The sequence below is a fragment of the Cynocephalus volans genome, chromosome X (genome assembly GCF_027409185.1).
Source record: "Cynocephalus volans isolate mCynVol1 chromosome X, mCynVol1.pri, whole genome shotgun sequence".
Lineage (NCBI taxonomy): Eukaryota > Metazoa > Chordata > Mammalia > Dermoptera > Cynocephalidae > Cynocephalus > Cynocephalus volans.
Genome location: NC_084478.1, coordinates 62,445,270 through 62,463,682, shown reverse-complemented (window position 1 = coordinate 62,463,682; position 18,413 = coordinate 62,445,270). Strand labels below are relative to the sequence as shown.

At 38.5% G+C, this 18,413-nt stretch overlaps 1 long non-coding RNA gene across 1 annotated transcript; it reads left to right on the top strand.

The window, feature by feature from the left end:
- The first annotated feature begins 759 nt into the window (after nt 1-759).
- LOC134367691 (uncharacterized) lies at nt 760-11,653 on the top strand. Its single transcript, XR_010022431.1, has 4 exons — nt 760-874; nt 982-1,180; nt 9,188-9,261; nt 11,238-11,653. It is a non-coding gene; the product is annotated as an uncharacterized LOC134367691 (long non-coding RNA).
- Nucleotides 11,654-18,413: the final 6,760 nt, after the last annotated feature.

The window sequence follows — 18,413 nt, the reverse complement described above, 5'->3', positions numbered from 1 at the left end:
GCTCCCGTACTTAACAGGAATGTTCTTGATGTGGGCAGTCAAAATGACTGAGAGAGAGAGAGAGAGAAAGAGGATTTGCTAGTTACCATACCAATTTGTCTTGACACCATTTAATTTTGCCTAATTTATCCAACTATTTTAAAAGAAATGTATTTCATTTAGGAACCTTTTCATGGCAAATTTGAATCTCCTTTATGGGTATTTTGAAGGGATGGGAAGAAAGGCTTATATGTCTTGCACATTTTCCTACAGCAGTTTTGCAGAGGCTAACTGGAGCTTTTTTAGAATGTAAAATTGTTGGGGAGACTATAGAGGAAGGGGAAGGAGGGGTAGATTTATAGCTGAAGTGGGTTTGTAAACTCAGCCTCTGCTTTGGGATTATTTTTTAATATGTGCCAGACAGTCTTCTGATTTCCATCCTGGCTTGGTTGTGGCTCTTTCTCCGTCTGTGTGAGGCTGGGGTGTTCCCTGTTTTAAAGCTGCAGTTGTCGCAGCCTGGGCGTTTTCTGTTTCGGCTTATGGCTTTTTTTCCCCTCTTTTCCTGAATGAGTGTCCTTTGTGTAACCCCAGTAATTCAGAAATCCTGCAGTCATAGGGACTGCCCTGTCATGTGACTTAGGTACTAGGTGCTGGCTGCGATTGGTCAGCAGCTAATTGGCGGGTCCCTATAAGAGGTCCTGGGTCGGGCGTCCGGCCACTCTCCTGCCTGGGCTGCTGCTCAACAGGGGCGGGGTGGGGGTGGGGAGGGTCTGTCCAGTGATTTCAGCCACATGTGATAGATGACCAAGTGACTGCTTCCTTGGGGTCCACACACCAGTGGAAGACTCTCAAACTGGTTGTAGCCGACTTGATCAAACTCTGGCTTCCTGAACTGGTAACTGTCACTTTAATATAGCTTACTGATTAAACTCAAAAAAATGCAGCTGAAAATCTTTGCCAGGAACTTGTGGACTTACTCTCTGTTCTTCCCCCCCCTTCCAGTCCCCCCCTTGTTCTGATCGTTTTGACACAGGAATGAGATGCAGATAACTCCTTAGAAAACTTTTTATAGGAAAAGTGCCTCGTGTGATCTGGAACAAAGACATTTTATAATCAGATTTATCAAGCTGTGAAGAGGGAGTTTTAGCGAATGGAAGCAGCAGCATTCTGTCACCAGGAAATACTGCTTTATCCAGAATTGGTAAGTGAAAAGTGGCTTTGCTCCCTAATAGATATCGTATGGTGCGTGTGGGAATTGCAAAATTGTTCACAGACCCCTAACAACTGTGTTGAACAGAGGACACATAAACAGTGAAGAGTTCTATAAAAGAGCAGTCCAAGAATATAGCATAAAGGCTGAGAAGAAGCCAGGTAACTAACAAAAATGAGCTGAGTGTTACCGGTTTAGCTAAACATATGTAAAACAATTAGATTTGGTTGTTTTTTTCCTTTTTAGTAGGGGGAAGCATAAAGTCAGAATGTGCTGTTTGGTAGAGTTGTGACATTAATTTTCCGTGGATATAGATTTCCATTTAGTCTGAATAACACGTTTGAAATTTGAAGGGATGCTTTCAGAATTAGTTGACTTGCCCTCCGTACCCTCCCTCTACTCCAGGGTGTTAAGTATTTAGTTAGAACTTTACAAAATGGAAGTTCAAATAATGCATCAGCATTCCTGGTTGGGAAGAACAGATTATGATGGTAATAGGTTTTTCTTACATTCATGTCAGTAATTTTAAGATTGTTCTATTTTATTACATTAGTATACCAAAAGGGTGGTTATTTCTATATGGTCCATTATATTTTGAGAGATCATGCTTAGCTGTTCTTACTGGTTTGGCAGGCCTGTCTGTCTGAAACCTTAAATTTAATTTTCTGATTTTGAACCTGAGCTGCCCCTATGTTTAAGGTTTCCAGAAAAATACAATAAAGCTTTGATTACCTGTGTTTATATACAATAGGTTCTTGTTCATGAACTGTAAAGTAACACAATTTTATATTAGTCATGAATGTCTGATTTCTTGACTTGGCCTCTTAAGAATGACTGTGCTGAAAAGGTTGAGTAGAATAAGAAAAGAACATTAGAATGGTGAGTGGCAGCCTGATTTTACCAGTTTCTTATTGGTCAATAGAAGTAATCATGTGATATCTACTTACATAGAATCAGGTGGAAAAAATGCTTTGTTCTTTAACTGGTAGCAATTATAATAGGCAATTTTGTTGATATCAGTATATGCATGTGAACATATATATAAAAAACTATTATTAACAGAATTGTAAGTTTTGGGTTATATAGGACATAATATTATTTCTTCGTAGGTACCTTAAGCCAAATTGAAAGTTGAATCTACATTTCTGACTTTTGGTTCCCTTTTGGTTACTTTAGAAATCTTAAAATCCTTTACTCCAAAGGGGGAAATGTATAATAAAACGGAGGACAGCAATGCTGTAGTGTCTTTCTGTTGGCAGTGGGATGAGGGTGGAGGGGAAAGATGAATCTAGTGGGATCTGTTTGTTGGTCCCCCGTCCCCCCCCGCCCCCCCGTCTTACATACTTTGAGAACTTTTAAGATCATTTTTCTCAGACTAATAGTTCTCAAGACTTCTGTGTAAGTACTTATTTTTAAAGAAATGGATAAAAAGGTAAGCATGGCTGTTAAGGACAGATGACTCCAATAAATTAGGAAATTGGTGGTCCAAACTTGGAATATCACAAGTCATTTGACTTTAGGGTGTGGCACTCAATCCCGAAAGCAAAAGAATTTATAGGTTTTAGAGTTTTGAAGACAGAAAAATGGTGACAAAGCATTAAGTTATTTACAGGTAATTTATATCTGACTGCTAGCTTGTGTTCAATGATTCACAATTATTTTCAGCTCTGTACTTCATGTAAATACTTACATGGAAGATAATGATTTAATAATCTGGCTAAATACTGTAATGCTTGACGGAAAAAAGCCTCTATATAATTTTCAGGTTTTCCTCATTTATTTAGAAGCCATTGTTTTGAATGACAAAAATGTGATAGAAGCAGGTTGGAACAGTAAATGCTAGAAAGTATATCCCAGAAGAATTATTTGAGAGCTTCATGTTTTCAATTCTATTTACTGTTGTCTGTTCTCAATTTATTAATTTTTGAAAGTACATCTAAAATGAATAACATAGCATTGCCCTGAATTCTCCCCTGGGGTCATTGAGAGTATCAGCATTTTTATTTATGTACTCTGTTAAAAGATATTACCAATATGCATATGTCTTTGTCTTTGTGGGTACGTAAAGCAACAAACTGAAGGGAATCTGGTCAGGTGATAGAACTCAAAATAATTTCTCTCATAGTATTTCATATTTGCATATTTAGGAATATGAACCCTTTCCCTTTGGGCTGGTTTCTTAAATTATTGGTGTGGTATATACAGTTTTGTCCAATTAAATTTTTCTCTTGAGGTAGGTATATGTATGTGTGTGTATATTTGATTTGAAGGGGGAGCTTTAATCACTAGTGAAACAAGCGGCTGTTTGTTAGAACCCAGATAAGCCTCACAGTGTTGTTCCTATGACAACCGAGTAGTTAGGTGTTGAAATGTAGCTTTAAGTTCTCAGTTTGGAAATGTCATTCAGACCTCCCACTACAGTCTCATTGAGTAGGAGGATAATGAGAGGGGAAAAACCATGAAGCAACATAAGTATCTCCGTTCGTTTCATGTCTGCCTGGCTTGCCTTTGTGCATGGGATCGCCATGGGAGTGGTAAACATAGGTCTTCAACAAAGCAATACTTCAATATAAAATAAATGGAAAGGGGTCAGAAAAGTTGGGGAAGATAAATAACAACAAATGGGGGTAATAAAGAGGCGAGAGAGTCAGCTTCCATGGGTTTGTGCAAATCCCTTATCCAGTTCTGACCAGCGGCGAGAACATCTTGAACCAGTTATTGTATAGCTCTTCAAGAGCTGCAAATACTTCCTTAAAATGCAATGTGGAGAAAATTCCTTTGGTGGCAGGATGGTTTACCACTTTGGCTTAACATTTATTCATCTCCCGTTGGCTGACTACAGAGCATACTGTGTTCTTTTAAGGCACATGTTTTTAAACCAATTGCTCATTTGTCATTTAATAGCTTTTGTCCTCTTTCTATGGGAAAGACAAGGTTGTACTATTAAAATAGTGATAAAACTTAAGTATTTTATCCTATATTAAAAAATTAATTTTAAAAAATCCTTACGATTGTTTGAGACCTGTTGTTAATGGAAATGAGTTGGTCAACTGAGAATCTATGAAACACTGTATTTGAGGGGAGGGATTGTTTAGACTAAAATTTGGCATAGATTAATTATGCAGTTGTGGATTTTCCATGCCTGAAGGGCTTCCTATTTTCTACTCCTAAATGGTTTTGACTGTTTGGTCACCAGCACCTCCAAAAGTTAGAAAAGAAAAGATTTCAGTGGGTTTTGACCCTGACTTAATAAATATAGGTCCACCATCTCTTCTGAAATCCAGAAAGCTCTGGAAATCAAAAGGTTTTAATGTAACAAATTTGGCAGCAAATCCTGACCTGAACTGATGTGAGGCTAATTATAGTCTCTATTTACCTTACTAAGTATGAATCTTTGTATGTTTTACTATAGAAATATTAATGTGTTTGATTATGGAGTATTGTACCAGACCCTCCTGGAATTTTCCCTACATAAAATAGTCACCCTATTACCTTTATAAAATAATACATAGTAATCATCATTAATCTGAATGTCAGAAAAGGGTTTGTGGACCTCTTAATTACTGACATGCGTTGAGCTCACACTATGTGCCAGGAATAACACCTGAGACATAGTAGGTACTCAGTAGATGTGTTTTGGTATAAAATGCTTTATACGCATTAACTTATGTAACTTACACAAACCGTATATGGCCAATAAGGTTGTTATCCCCATTTTATGTGGGGGAACTGGTGCACAGAGAGGTGAGACAACTTGCCCAAAGTGACACTGGCAGGAAGTAGTGGAGCCAGGATTTGAAAGCAAGCAGTCTAGCTGCAGTCTGCTCTTAATGAGTCCGACTCAGGTATGAGAGAGACCTGGAGACACGGCACTAGAAGTCTTGACTGAGTCAGAGGGGTGTTTACTTTATTCCTGGTCACCCTGTGCCTCATGTCATCAGAAGCTGATGCTATGACCACTCTGGTCATTAGCAGGGGCTTATTGTGAAATGCTTATAATAGGTTCTCCTGGGTGGGAGTGTGGGAGGGGTCTGAGAAGCTCTTAATCTCTAAACAGGCTTCCCAGTGTGATCTTCGTCAGCGAATCAACCTGACATCTTTATCTTGAAAAATTAAGACATGTGAAATAACTCTTTCCTTAACCCCAAGGAAATTTTCTTGAATAGAGGCAAAAAAGTCTTTTTGTAGACATTTTTTTGGACCCTTTTCCCAGGAGGAAGTCTGAGATCTGAAAGAGAGTATGGAAGGAGTGAGCTCCCTGGCATGGGGGCCACGCTAGGATACAGCAAAGCCACCGCACTACTCAAAAACGTATATAAGATGTCTCTCTAATCTCTGTATGTTCTAAAGAGAAAAAAAATTCATTCCAAACTGATGACAACCTCCTCATTCTACTGCCCAACTTCCCTACCCCTCTTCCCTGCTTCATATTTCTTCTTAGCACTTGTCTCTGTCTGACAGACTGTATGCTTTACTTATTTATTCATTTGACATTTTAGTCAAGCACTGACAGTGTTGTTATCTTTGAACAAATTTGAAGGCCCTACATGTATTTGATCTCTTGACACTCATTCCCTCCTATCAATCTCAGACTGCTATAAATAACAGAAATTGAATTTTCCTGACTATTAGTTATCATTTTTATATTCACAGCTCTGAGAATTTTTTTCTTAAACAGTTTTGATTGTACAATCAGAATTTGGAGAATGGATGTCTTCATTCAGAATAGGAAACCGAGCCAAATTTGAATATAAACATTGGGTATTTTTTTTTTAATTAGGAAGATTTAAACTTACTAAGGAGAATATGCAAAGTAAACCCTTAAGTTTTATGACCTATCTTCACTTTAGATAGAGAACTGGGGAACTGTATATACATTAATTTCAGCTAAGACATCTGAAGTCCTCTACTTGCTACCCCTTTCCTTTGAAAAATAAAATATCAGTGTAAAACTGTTGCTCTACATATTATATTAAGTAATGTAAGTGATTTAATCTTGGACATTTCCTAACTCAAGTCCTTAAAATTCAACTGTAGCCTATTGTCTTTCTAGCATATGTTTATTCTAGTTAATACATTCCAAAAGTATTTAGGATCATCTAAAACATAAAGTAAAAAAATACATACATAATATTAACTGTAAACAATGTGGTTACTATATAAATATATACATTAATCCTTAAAGAAACGGATTAGATGCATATAAAAGTTGAATTTAATATGGTTTTGGAAATCAGTATAATAGTAGAGACATTTTGCTTTTTTTTCTTAGCTATGTTTAATAGCAAAATAGTTTCTAGTCACTGTTTTTAACGGTTAATCTAATAAAATAGTAACTTGCTTTAAAAAAAGCATTGTAACTAGTTACTTTAAAGTAGAGGGTGGAGTCGTTTATTATGGAGAGCAAGCTACAGTTTTAACTGAAGCTCCTGTTTTACTGAAAGCCCATTGTTGGTAATATTATTGGAAGAAAAAGTAAAGTGGTTTTCTCCTGCCTTAAAAGGAGATGGATAAAAGATTTTTTACATGAAAATTCATTGATTTTTCTCAATTAGGATTTGTACGATATATATATATATATATATATATATAAGTGAGACTAGAGTTCTTAAAATTTAGAGAAATGGAGTGAATTTGTATAGTCTCAGCAGAACTTTGCAAGGAGCTTTTAAAGTTCTGATTACCTGAAAAAAAAAAAAAAAACCTCCAAATCTCCAGACATTTTTCAGTGTGTAACAAGTCCCTGTGACCCCAAGAAGGTACCTGTTTACTCCCTAAGAGGCCCAGGCTTTGGAAACAAGTAGACTTGTACTTTAAGCTCACTTGGCCCCTTGCTAGCAGATTAAGCTATTACGTTTATTTCTCTAAGCCTCAGCATGTGGAGCATCAGAACCAGCACACGGGGCTGTTGCGTGAGATAACACGTGTAAAGCACAAGCTGTGGAACCTGGAGTAATGGTGCTTAACACACTCGCATCCCTTCCCACATTCTTTCAGGAACAGGCTTCTTTAGTTTCGTCCCCAAGCCCGCGGATCCACGCTAGTTTCGTCCCCAAAGCCTGCGGATCCACGCTAAGTCATACGACTTTTTTCACAGACGGTTAAGCAAAACAGTGACGATGATGGTGACTGCCATTTATCGCACACTTGCCATGTTCTAGGTAGGCAGTGTTGTGAGTGCTCTACCTGCAGGGATCCATTTAATCCTCACGACAACCTGTTCGTGCAATCATTAGGCCCATTGCATAGATGCGGATACGTAAGTACAAAGGAGTAAAGGAACTTACTTAGGGTTCCTCATTTGCTGTGGAACTAGAATCTGAATTCAAATAGGCTGTTGCCAGTACAGATGGTAAGTACTTATGGCAGAAGAGCAGAATAAAAGTTGACTGAACCTGAAAGTCTCAGAAATGGTCTTCTCATTTCTATTCTGTAAAGTGTCACATCTTCCATTCCTGGCCCTCTCAATATTGAAATACACAGTTGACTTTTGCTGCTTCTTATTTCACAAACCAAAGGGAGCAGTCTTAGTCATTTGTGCTTTATGAGTTTTAATTAGGCCACTGAAGTCCAGGAGGGGAATTCCTTGTTTTCAGTTGATCTCATGTACTAACAAATTTACTCATGTAACTTCCCCTATTTCTTATCTCTAATGTTTTCACTTGAAAGTGGGGGTGGAAGGGAGAAGTATATGAGCACTCATGTCCTAGGGATGCACTTTCATCAACCTTTCTGGTGGTTCTTTCTTATGTCTGGTATAGAATCAATCCATAGAAATGTAAAATGAGTAAGAATCTGATTTTACAAGTGTTTGTCCTTTATCTCCATCTAGTTCTGGGTGCTCTCTAGAGGAGCAAAACTTCTAAGTAAGGAATTACAAGAAGCTGTCTATGTCTGTTATATTAAACCTTATGTTTTTGGGTAAGGAGTTAATTCTCCGAGTATGGGAAAGAGGTTTCCCATTGAGAGTTTTCTCCTCTTTCAAATGCAGGTTGAGAAATTGACTTAGAAAGTAAAGGCAAGCTACCATAGCCCATGGATTCCCAGTGCTTGGAAATCTCTAAAAAATGTCCCCTGGCCTTGAACTGAGCCTGCCCACAGGAGGGTACACTAATTATGCTTGCTTTTATTTTTTCATTTGTTCATTCATTTATTCATTCATTCATTTTTCTATAGTCTCACATAGCTCATTCAACACCTACCTGCAGACAGATGAAAGAAAGGACAGGGTGAGAGTCCATTACGGGAAGGAAGAGGAGCGTAGAAACTCACTCTCTGTTCCTTTCACTTCAGTGACTGCATCTTTTATTTGATCATTTGCCATTTTGGAGACAATGCACATTTCACAGACTGACACTCGTAAGTCTTTTAAGTATCTTCCTTTGGCAGCCAGGCTTCTTTTCTTAGGTGAGGGGGAGAAAAAGCTTGTGAGGGGAAAACAATGTATAGAAATGGTTTTTCTTTCTTTTTAATGATGGTGGAGAAAGGGCTCTCATAGTAGGGAATGTGTTAGTAAATATGGTCTAAGAACCCCTCTAAGCTTTTAACTCATTTCTCTTTTTAAAGAATATTAACAGACAACGAAGGCTTCCACAAGAATGTCTTAAAAAAAATTAATAGAATTTAAAGGTAAGAAGTCCTACTCTGCCCTCAGTCAAGTTTATTAGGAGTTTTTGAAAATATCTAACTAAAGATGCAGAAAATGAACAATACTCTTCTCTTTTGGGGAAGATGAGATTCAGAAAATGAGAAATACTTTTCTTTTGGGGGGAAGATGAAGATGGGGAGGCAGGAGGGTTTATACTACTAACCCTTCAAAAAGTGTTACTTGTCACCATTCTGAAGTTAGAAGTACTCTTTAAGACAGAGTCGTTATCTTTACATGTGATTTAGTAGTTAAATCTTGATGTCATTTCTGTAGTTATTATAAAAAACACATAACTAACCATTCAGGAGTTCTTTTTAATGGCACAACTGCATGTGTGTCTTCTGATACAGGTTTGACCACAGCAGCAATTGCAAAGAAAATGCTTTTGTGTCTTTCGGTGTGAGATGTGAAGTTCCTATCACTGGTAGGTATACATGGCCCAATGGAAGAAAATGTTAATGTTGATTTTAAAACAAAACAAACAAAATCACCCACACTCTTAAAGTTTGCCCCAGTATCCCAGGGCTCTTCTCTTTGAGCGAGAGCGAATAAGGACTGTTTAGGACAAATTAGGTTGGTAAATACAGTGAATTTCTACCTTTCTCCCCACCCTATTTGGCATCCATACTCCAAAAGACCCTCCCTCCCTTATTTCCTACCTGTGGCTAGCGGGGAGATGACAGAGAAACCGTTCTTTATCCCTGCAGCCCTGCACAATTTCTTTTAATGCTGGGAATGATCACTTTCCTACAGCTCCTGTCCACCTGGCCCTTGAAGCCTGTGGTGTTTTGGGTAAGGTGTTAACAAAAATGGTCTCAGCTGCCAACTAGACTTCAAAGATGCCACGTGGGAAATGTTCTTTTTACAAAAGTGGATTGCACACCTACCATGTGCCAGACAGCATTCTTGGTTTGGGAATACAGCAGGGAAGGAACTAATAAGTATATGCCATGTGTTACTAAATGCCACAGAGAAAAATAAAACCGGTTCATACAGGTAGGGAGTAGCAGGGGGCTGGGAGAAGAGCTACTTTATCCATGGTTGACGGGACATCGTCTCCGATGTTGTGAGGCTAGAGAGGAGGCAGCTGTGGGGGTATCTGGAGGAAGAGGACTCCAGGCAGAGAAACAAAGCAATCACTGCAGCAGAGGGGCAAGCAAGTTTGGTGTATCCAAGGGAAGCTGCTGGAAGGTAGTTGATGATAACTAGAGAGAGGGAGGCTGGTATTCTGAGAGGGCAGGGATGCTGGAGAGTTGAGTCCCTTGTGCCTCATAGTTGGAGCATGTGCAAGTTGCATAGGGCTCTCTTTCTGTAAAAATGCTACTTTTATAATTTAAATTATTATGATATAAAAGCTTGGTAAAGAATGGCAAAGTTGTGCACAAATGCAGTTAAAGAGCCCACAGTGGGTAATTCTTATCACCTCTGTTGTTCAGAGAGGTGTGGGGTATCTGAGAGCTCTTTTGATTCGATTCATATTTGCCAAAAACTCATCCTCCATGAGGCATATTGTTACTAATTTTGTACTCATTGCAGTAATAAGCAGTTTAGAACTTTGAACTGCATGGATTTTAAGTAATTCTGTGTTAAAAATGTTTTCTTTGTAGTCGTTAGTTTATGTTCAGCCAATTGATAGGTTTTTGCTTATAATTCTGTATGAAAACTTACCATTTGATATGGATTAGAAAGTTGTGTTACACAGTACTCATTTTACAATTGGGAATATGGAAAAGTAAAGGCAGCTGGCCAGTTGGGAAAGGAGGGGATCGTGTGTGCTTTTTCTCTTTCAAAGTTGGGCTAAAAGCACTTCTGCAGTTTCTTAAAGGTAGAGTTGATTGTTGTAAATGGATTGCAGCCCCTTGTCATTCTGTTATTGTCATAATCTGATACGAAAAGTCCTGTCTTCTGTGTAAGGGATGTGCAATTTCTGTCATCTGGGAGTTTACATGTGAAGAAACACGGCATGGGTGAGAACAGACATAAAATGTATATATGTATCATTATGGCGACAGCTGGACTTCGTGACCAGGCCTGACAACTTCGGGGCTTTTTAACAGAGGCTTGATCGCTATCGGTAGATATTGTCCAGGTTTACTTTACTTCAACCACCTGAGACTTTATACCTAATTCTTATCACGTAGCCTGACTTTCTACCTGTTAGTGGTGCGTTTGGGTTAATCCTCATACTCTTTTAGCCAGGGATCCACCTGCAGAAAGGAGTTACTGGTTTTGTCATTTACAGTTTAGTTCAACTGGACTGGATTTCCTCACCATATCTGGCTGAAACTGACTGACTGAATCAGTTTCACTTGTGGGGAGGAGAGACCGGAATTAGTAACTTGGGAACACAGAGTGTTGTGAGAAAGAGGGTCTAGTTTGCTCCTTTCCATCCTTTCCTAGGGTAAGAATTCTGCATTGAGAGAGGTGGAGAGAGGTGGGACATCAGGAGGAAACTGACCACCTTGGATGAGACGAATTGAGAGCCGAGAGAGAAAGATGTAGAAACGGACAGGGGAGGATGCAGAGGAACCCCAGGGAAGCTGGTGAATCTCTAGTCCCAAGTGTCCTTAGGCCCTTGCCTCACTTCTTCCTGGCGTCCCGGACACCCTGTCTGTTCCTGTTTATTTCCTGTGAGACATGTGGCATACTCCTGACTTACTGAGCATCCCTTTGCTGAGGAGCTGGGAGAACGAGGAACTCAGGAATGGACTTTCAAGACACCATCTTCCCCAAATCCTCCTGCATACCTCTCTCTCCACTGAATCTACTTTCTACGTGTCATATAAAGAGATATAGACATTGACATTCCTTTTCTGCCAGCCCCTGACTTCTCTCACTGAAGGAAACACATGCGTTGCTCATGAAATGGTGTGTTCTGTTTGGTCCTTCCTTCAAGGCTGGTTATGGTCTTGGTCTCATGGGGCTTGAGCCGTTTTGCCCCATGTGCCCTGGGATTTCCCCATTTACTTCCCCCATATAAATAGACAACTTGCTGCCTATGTTCTAAGACCTTGATATTTCTGCCTTTGACTTGAGTCTATTCTGGAATGATTGTGTGGTGGCTGGGCACTGCAAAATGAGTCAGTTCCTGCAGTTCGGTTACAAGTTCTCAAAAAGTATTTCAGAATGTGGATGTGGTCAGCAAAGTCATTTTCCAGGCATCGAAAAGGAAACCCACATCAACTGTAACAATTGAGCTGTGAACCAATGGCTCTACACAACAGAACTGGGCCTGCTTTTCCTCAAAGCAAAGCCTATAGCTGCCATTGAATCCAGCTTTCTGTACAGATCTTAAAGGGGAATTCATCTTTATGCTTGCAAATCACATTTTATCTGCTACTGTTTGCACCAGCAGTGCAATAGAGGTTTTGGCCTTTGTCACTTTTTGAATGTGGGCATAAGTTCGACATAAATTTTTTTGTAAAACGGAATCTATGGGATTAGGGTATACTTAGTATGATGTGTGAAATGTGGCTTAGGAATAGAAACTTTGTTAATTTAGCTAGTGCAATGAGAGGAATAGCTAAGATGGTTTTAGTACCACTAGAGTATGTGGAAATAAATATTGTGTTTACTAATTAAGTTCTGAGCCTCTGCGGACTTAACAATACTGACAAAAATAATTATGTCCTTTTCAGACTTTGAAATAATTTCAAGTTTGTTGTAACATTTAGAGAATATTTTGGATCAACATAGGTTTCAGAAAATAATTTTTGTGAATTTTTTATCCTCTCGGGTACCATGAATTGTAAAATTCTGATTAAGGTTTTAGTTACAAGTCTTGAACCACTCATTAAAACTGATGGCATTTTGAAGAACAAGAAAACAAACAATAAAGTAAAAAAATGGGCCAACGATTTAAACAGACATTTCACCAAAGACGACACACAAGTGATGAAGCACATGAAAAGATGTTCAGTATATCATTAGTCATTAGGCAAACACAAATCAAAACCCCAGGGAGATACAACTATACAATTTTAATGGCTCAAATTAAAAAGACCAACCATGCCAAGTGTTGATGAGGATGTGTGAAGGATCTAGAACGCTCATACATTTAGAAATATAAAATGGTACATACATTTTGGAAGACAGTTTGACAGTTTCTTAAAATGTGAACCATACACCTACCATATGATTCAGCAGTTCTACTCCTAGAGAAAAGATAGCCTGTGTTCATATGAAGACTTGTACATGAATGTTCATAGCAATTTTATTAGTAATAGCTGAAAACTGGAGATAACCTTAATGTCTGTCAACAGGTAAATTGACAAACTATGGTGTATCCATATGATGGCTACTACTCAATAATGAAAAGGAGTAAACTATTGATACCGTCAATAACATGGATGACTCTCACCCACGAGAGTACTTGATGTATGATTTCATTTACATAAAATTCTAGAAAATGCAAAGAAGTCTATAATGACAGAAAGCAGATCGGTGGTTACCTGTGGTGGGGGAAGTGGAAGTAGCAAGAGGGAAGGATTACAAAAAGGGAAAAAAGAAACTTTGGGGCTGGTGGATAATTTCACTGTTTTGATTGTGGTGATAGTTTCATGGGTATATACATGTCATAACTTATCAAATTGTACACATTAAATATGTGCAGTTTATTATATGTCTGTTATTCCTCAATTTTAGAAAAACCTAAAGAAAACAAGAAATCGTTTTTATAGTAGATGGAGGGTTTAAAAATATTCTTATTTGGCAAAGTAAAAATTAGCATCTCTTAGGAAGAAAACCTGATAGAATTTTAATGGTTTAGGGCTAGAAATACAAGTTTCCAATGCAGATGAGAGGCCGAAGTTAAACAGTGAACATAATAAATGTGATATCTTGAGTTTCCCCTGTTTACAAGGCATTTAAACAAGTAGTTCAGGAAGTATCTATTCCAGCCCAGCGGGGCCAGCTGCCTGACTGGTTTGTAAGCATTTGCACTGAAGCACAACTGCTGTGGCACTCATTGTACTGTGGCTAAGGCATCTAAAGTTGGGTTCAGATTGCAAAGATAAGAATGAAAATGCCCACCTTTAGATTCTGCCATTGTTAGAGAAATAAATCTCTTATATTTGCAGACTGCATGAACATGTATTTATTTTATTATTTTTTCTAAGCTTTTTATTTGTGATTTAAAAACTCATCCAAGTGTATTTTAACCTTTAAAAAACGGGATATGATAATATGGGAGCACAAAGAGCATAAGCTTTTGTCTAAGGATGAAACTCAGTCGAGGGAAGTCCTATTTTTGTTTTTATTTTTTTTTTTTTGCCAAATCCTCTAATTCTGCCCTGTTTAAGTATGTTCATGTATTTCATCCCTAACTCCGTGGCACAGCCTGGCTTCCACAGGGGCAGCTGCTAAAGGAAAGTGGTGATATATATAACTGCTCCCTTCAGTCGGCCTAGGGTTTGCTTTTACTATTAGTGATCTGAGTAGTAGGATGAGTTGGACCTCTCAGTGTGAAAATAATTGACATTAGGGATTTTTATTTTTATCTTTTTTTTTTTTTTTTTTTTTTTAACAATTTATTCCTCAGACTGCAGAAAGTTTGATAATCCGAGTAGGACTTAAAGGAGAGATAATGCGAGAATGAATAGTAATTGTCCATGTGAAATTTGAGCAGTCTCAGTACCATTACCTACTAGCTAGGAATGGGAGGCAGGAGAACAAATGTGGGGTTAGGTGCATTGAGTCAGGAAGGGATCAAGTGATTCTGGACCTAGGTGAACTGAGCTCATTCTTGGCTTGTCACATCTATGTAGGACATTTAGACAGTCCGTGAGCTTGATACCCTAGGAAAGCTCTGTCTTCTGGCTCTGAGGCTCACTTCTCTTTCAGTGTTCCCAGCTTATGTGTAGTGTGTTCTCATCGGGCTACCCTTGATTTTTGAGCTCCCTATGTCCTGCCATTTTCTCTACATGGGAGGGTTTTGCTATTCTTTTTGGATTGAAAATTACTCCTGTAGCAAGCACATTGCCATCCACACTCCTCCAGCTCCCCCCCCCACTCTCTCTCTTTTCTCTCTCTCTCGTCCTCCTTGAGCCAGTCTTTTCAAGGTTATACCATCCTTCAGTGCCTAGTACCTCTTCTTATTTCTTTCTTCACTCATAGAAAGAGGAACCAGATTTCGCCTGTGTTACTTACCATCAATATAGACAGCAGTTTTGTTTCTGTTATTTCCCCTTTTAATCTAGTGATAAAGTTTGCCACTGCTGCTCTCCACACCCCGCACAGGAAGAAAGACTTCCTTCCTTCATCTCTTGACTTTGCCCAGGCTATGAATAATCTTCCCTTTCTCGTGGTCTCCGGATGCTCACCTTTTCTAACTTTTTTTTTAAACTCCCAGGAGTTATTCCTCCTGCATGCGTCCCCTCCCAACCTTCTGGTTTTCTCCATCTGATAAATTTCCTCTTCTACCTAGTTAATAGTGCGTGCCCATGAAGCTGCTGCCTCACTAACGAGTGCCTGGGGGTTCTGGCTGGGTGTTGGGTTTCTATGCCACTTTCTTCTTAGCTGCATTGACTGACATCTCTCCTTGCTCTTTTGTCACTTGCAGTGGCCTTCTCTCTTCAATGTCCCTCTTCCTTTTTACATTGCAGACTGTATTTTTGTAGACCATCTCAAAAATCCATCTCTCATAATAAGCTGAGTACTTGCTTTATCCTTTGATTATTTTTTTGAATATGATTTTTAATTAGGTTGATAGTGTTTCTAAATACTTGTATTTGCTCTACAGAACTGGTCATATGCTGTCAAAAACCTTTTCATTGTCATCATAGACACAGTCCAGCATCAACCAACAAAGAAAGAAGAAGGGGGAGAAAAATACTGTTGTCAAGACTTCGCATGGTTCTTGGTTTGTACTGAGTTATTTTCTCCAAAACGCTTTTGGTTTCCTTATGACCAGTTGAAGAATTGGTTACACATCCACTGTGTGGCAACCACTCTGGGAGCAAATACTTGACTTGTAGGTTAGGATTTTATACTGCTGTCGTTCTTCCATTTTCTAGAAGTTTAAAACTATCTAATTTCACCTTTCCCTTTCATTTAACACATTACAGAATGATTTTTCTTTAAAAAGTCTCAATTAACTTTCCCATTTTCTCTTTCTTACAAAAGTAGAATCCACATTTTCATCCTGTTTCTCTCTGCTGAACGTTGTGTGTATTTTGTAGCTGATAGGTCTGTAAGTATGATATATACATTTAGCCCTTTATCATTTCCAAATGATTTTTATTAGTCCTCTCAAATCTTCACATTTCATCTGTTAACTGTCTTCCCTTCTCTATAAACCACCTAATTTAAAAAATTGACGTACCACCATAGAACTCATAATAATTGATACCCAAAGTGGTTCAGCTTCTGGTAGACTCCTGGGGTTTTTAGAAGAGGCCTCATTTGATTACAGTACAGTTCATTTTATAAGTATCACATGCTAGAGAAATTGCACATAGGGATTTCTTCTTTCTTCCCCCCTCCCATTACCTGTTCAGTTGTCTTTTTTTTTTTTTAAATTTCACCAGAGTCGATCTTGTTTCGTATTGTATGAAATGAAGGAGGTTAGGATAACCTTCCTGAACTCCAAGGACTCTTTTCTGCCACCAGTCTCTGTTGTTGTATATAAGCATTCACTTCAAGACAGTGCTTTTGCTAGCTCACTAAGGAACATACATACACTCCTTTACAAATAGCTTGATCCTAGAAACATCCACGGATCTTATGGAAAGACACTGTAAAACTAAGACGGAAAGCAGTGTTTAAAGGATAAAGAAATATGAGTTTCCTGAAATGGAGATATTCTCCCAGTGCTTTTGTTTTTTGAAGTGTGTCAGTATATAGATACCAGACATTTTACTGTATATTTACTCAGATTTCTTTATTTGACAAATATTTACTAAAATATCAGTGTGATCCAGTGTAGTATGCTGGTACCTGGGGAATCTCAAAAGAATAGGTCTTGATTCTTACCCTTAAAAAACTCACGTTCGCATAAGGAAACATGTTTCTAAACAAATCATTGAAGAGCAATGTGGCTTGTTTCTGGCCAAGACACAGAAAGAGTGATCTGGGAGCCAGCCCTGAGTAGCATGCAGCTAACTTCCAGAGGAATCTGGGAAATCCCCTTAGTATTCTAGAAGAGTTTCTTCGAGCCGGGCCCAGCAGAGAGAGCAGAGGAGCTGGGCAGGCAGTGTGCAGAGGCCAAATATTTGCTCCTCCTTCAGTCCATCTGAGTTGAGTGAAACTTGATGCAAAGAGTCAAGAAGACCCAACGAGGAATGTTGTACCATAAGAACACTGGATGCCAACAGGAGTTTTGTATAGTGGCAAAAGCAGAGGCTTGCTAGATATTTGAATATAAGTGAAGCCTGCAATATTAGACACATGGGATGTTGATGCCTTTAGAAAGTAGCACCAGGCTTAACAATGAGATCAAATAAAGAAAGATCCCACTAATAGTATTGAATAGTAATGACTTAGTTATGATTAAATAAAATTCTAAGTCATGAATTCTTGGGGGAATTGACTGGTTTTTATATTATTTACAGTTTCAGAAAATAGTTACCTTATTTTGATATCCTAATTTTTTTAACTTATTAATGGAATGCAAATTATTTCACTTATTTTTTCTTTTTCTTCTTTTTTTTTTTAACGACAAGAATTCCTCACCCTTGGTGCACACTGGCCACATTGTATGAAAAGAATGCCTTGGGGATTTCTTCCAGAGAGGAGGGGAGACGGACAGAGAGATATATATGCACATGGATTTTGTAATTAATTTCTGCAACTTGTCTGTAAAAAGGCTGTTACTTAGGTTAAAACTGTCCTTTTTCTCTGCGTGTTTTCAGTGAGTAAAATGATTCCTGTTTTCATCTAATGATTGTTTAAAAAATTTTTGGTTCTTGTTGAGAAGGATTAAAGGCATGCACCTAATTGCTAAATGTTATTTTTTAAAAAACTAGTCTGAGTCTGTCTTTATGGCCTATGAGTGGTTTCGCCTTTAGAAGCTTGTTTTAGGATCTCGTGCCAACCCAATCCCTTTGCAGGCCTGTTCAGACTAGAATTATCTGGCAGGGAATGTCTTTTTACAAAATGTCTCGAACAGGAATGTCCCAGAAAATGTTCACCTCAGTCTTCAAGTTGACTTCCAGAGCAATTTACTAAATAGAGAGATGTGAGAATCAAGTGACCATCAGCTGGTATAAATGTTTTTGGTCAGTGTAGTCACAGGATCTCAGGTATGCAGGAGCTGGATGGGCTGCAACCACGTGCCTGGTTATGGTGATACCCTGGCTCAAGTGCTCTAACGTGTAACACGGAAGGAATCCAAGTTCACAGGAACATACTTTAATTAGACACCTGTGTTTAAAAAGGTTGTTTTCTCCTCTAGCATAATTTCACCCCATGGCACACTGTGTGTACATGTGTGCATTTCTTTCCTGGTCTATAGTTAGAGTTAATTAGACTTTTTGTTTTTAACTATGTGGGAGGCAGGGTTCTTTAAAAAAAAAAACAAAAAAAAAAAACCGGTTTTATTGAGGTATAGTTGATAAACAAAGAACTGCACATATTTCA